Raw genomic sequence first — 2,779 nt, 5'->3', positions numbered from 1 at the left:
AAAACAAAAATTAAAAAAAGGCTTAAAAAGATAATTGGGAAGAACTCGAGCAGGGTTGAGGGTGGGCAGCCAACCTAGGCAGCAGCAGAAGGAATTTGAGTTAGTAGGAAACCTGAGAAACCATCTCCTCCCTCCTTTTGAAGCACCTCCCTGGAGAACCAGCAGGCAATGGGGAGGACTGAATGCCAATTCCAAAGCCATTTGTTATCTACAATAGGCCAGAGGCCCTTTGACCTCCAGCTGTGAAGACAAACACTGCCCAGCAGGGGCCAAGAAGCAGCAGGGGAGGGAAAAGCAGCCACAAGGGCAACACACTGCTGAGTTCAAGTGTCTGGAAACCTAGAGTATTAGGGAGGAATCCAGGAGCTACCTTGGAGTCAGAGGCGGAGGAAGTATTGGATATTCTTTTGTAGGCAAGTTGAGTTCTGTGTTTATGTTGCAAGATATTTATCTTCCTATGGAAGGATCTTTTTGTTCTTTTTTTTTTTTTATTTATTTGGGAAATTTATTTGGTACAGGATCTTGCTATCCAATTCACACTTATAGTGATCCTCTGTCTCAACCTCTCTAGTGCTGGGATTACAGGTGTGCACCACCATGCCTGGTTTCAGGGCTGGCACAGCATGCCCCAAGGCCTGCACAACATGTGGTACCAGGGATGGAACTCAGGTCCTTGCTCTTGAAAGGCAGGTGCTTATTCTGCCAAGCTATCTCCCTAGCCCCTGTTCTTTTAGATTGCTTTTTCTTTCTTTCTTTCTTGGTAGCAAAATTTATTGTAGAAAAGGAGTGGAGACTATGAATAGCTCCTGAGAGATAGGAGTCCCCAGTGGGTTGCCCCCTCCCCCACTTTAAGTTTTTTTGAGACAGAGTCTCACTATGTAGTACAGGCTGGCCTTGAACTCACTATGGAGCCCAGGCTAACCTCAAACTCCAGATGACCCGCCTGCTTTAATCTCCCAAGAGCTGGGATACAAGCGTGTGCCACCACACACAGCTGTTTTGTGTTCTTTAAAGCAGTTTTGTGTGAAAGTTGCATTCAGGCCTGGATTTAAGGCCACTTGTGGCAGGAAGGATGGGCTGTAGGCCACCACAGAAACTGGCAGGAATGTGCTGTGACCCACATCCCAGGCAAGGCATGGTGAGGACTGCAGGAAAGCCAGGGACCCCGAATGTGGTAGTGATGCCTGCCTCAGCGCACAGGCAGGAGAGTGGAACTGGGGACTTTTGGGACTCTAAGATTCCCCTGAAAGGATGAGGCTCTGATCCACAGAAGCCACGGGCAGGTGGAATGTGGTGACACATTCAGCCTTTTTGCCCCTGTTTAGGGCTGCCAGACTCCTGGGGCTTTGCTCTGCTGGGGCATAGGAAGAACTACGCTCCTTAGGGAGCTGGCATTCCCTGAAAAGAGTGACAGTGCCCATGCCAGTTTTCAGAAAGGCAGAGGGTATGGGGCAAGGACCACAACTGGAGGAGGTCTCCTTTTCCCAGCCTGGCTCTGAGGAGGTCCAGATGCTCCAGGTGTGAGCCCAGGACCAGGTTGGGGGTAACAGAGATAGTGTTCTTGAGGGCCAGTGTAGGAGTTCAAGGCAGGCCCAACCTCCTCTCCCAGTGTGCCCAGGGCAGGTGTAAGTTTACTTTGCTGTCCATAATTATGACTTTGATTCTCAAAGAATCCTGGGGTGGACAGTAAATTACATGATGGCTGTGGAGAGCTGGGGCCAGCCAGGTTGTCTTTGTCAGTAGAGCTGGTGGCTCTCACAGTAGCTTAGCCAAAGCCCACATGGTCATGTTTGCCCTTTGCTCTCCTCACTATAGACCTGAACCCCTGAACTCTGCTTCTGTCCAGATATAGAGGCCCGGCTCAGGGAGCCAAATCTAGAGTGATGCCCAGGGAAGCCACTGTGTCCTTCCTCCTGCCAAAGGCCCACCCTTGACCTCACCTCACCTTAGGCACTTCCTTGGGTGCGAGGAGAGTTTAATATACCAGAAGGTTCATCCAGGTCACCAGCCCTTCCTGTGGCACCATTTTCACCCTGGGCTGCTTTCTGTTACTCTTTCTTCCTTCATCCATGGATTTAGCTGCTCACCTCTGGCTCTTGCTCCTGCTCTACCTGCCACTTGTTGGCCATTCTTGGCTTGGTGCTAGATCCCACCACTTATCCAGCTTCTCCCTGGACCATGTACCTACCAGGAAGCTTTAGCCAAGGGTAACCACACCACAGCCTATCAGGGGCCCAGATCCTGGGCACAGGTCATTCCTCATGTCCTCACGAGTGCTGCGTATCTTGTATGACCTCAGTGTGTCTTGTCACTGACTGCTCTCACACCCCTCATACTCATCACCTCTCCTGGGCCTTGAATGTACATGAGGGGCAGGGCCTGCTCTTGCAACACTCTAAATCAGGCTGCCAAGCTGGAAAGGGGTCCACCACTCTCCATTCTCCATCTATTATGGCTTGTGTCTAGATGTTCCACCAAGGCCTCATGTGGTCATAGGTCTTTTCAGACGTGGTTGGATCTAGGGTGTGTGATGCTGAGATTAAGAGTGTGATGCTAAGATTGAGGGTATATGTACGAAATGAGTTCACAGATTGGTTTGGCATAACTCTGAGTGTGAATAGTGGGGAGGTCCATCCTGGGTGTGGGTGACATCATCCAAGGCGGGGTAGCTTCGAAGGAATAAAAGAGAGGCAGGCTGCTGCAGCTTCACTGCTTGCTGCCTTCTGCTTTGCTGCCCTCTATCTACCATGAACTATTTCTCTTCTGTGATGCCACCCTG

Source organism: Octodon degus, unplaced genomic scaffold (assembly GCF_000260255.1).
Source record: "Octodon degus isolate 3935 unplaced genomic scaffold, OctDeg1.0 scaffold00002, whole genome shotgun sequence".
In the NCBI taxonomy this organism is placed as follows: Eukaryota; Metazoa; Chordata; class Mammalia; order Rodentia; family Octodontidae; genus Octodon; species Octodon degus.
This window is presented reverse-complemented; position numbering follows the sequence as displayed.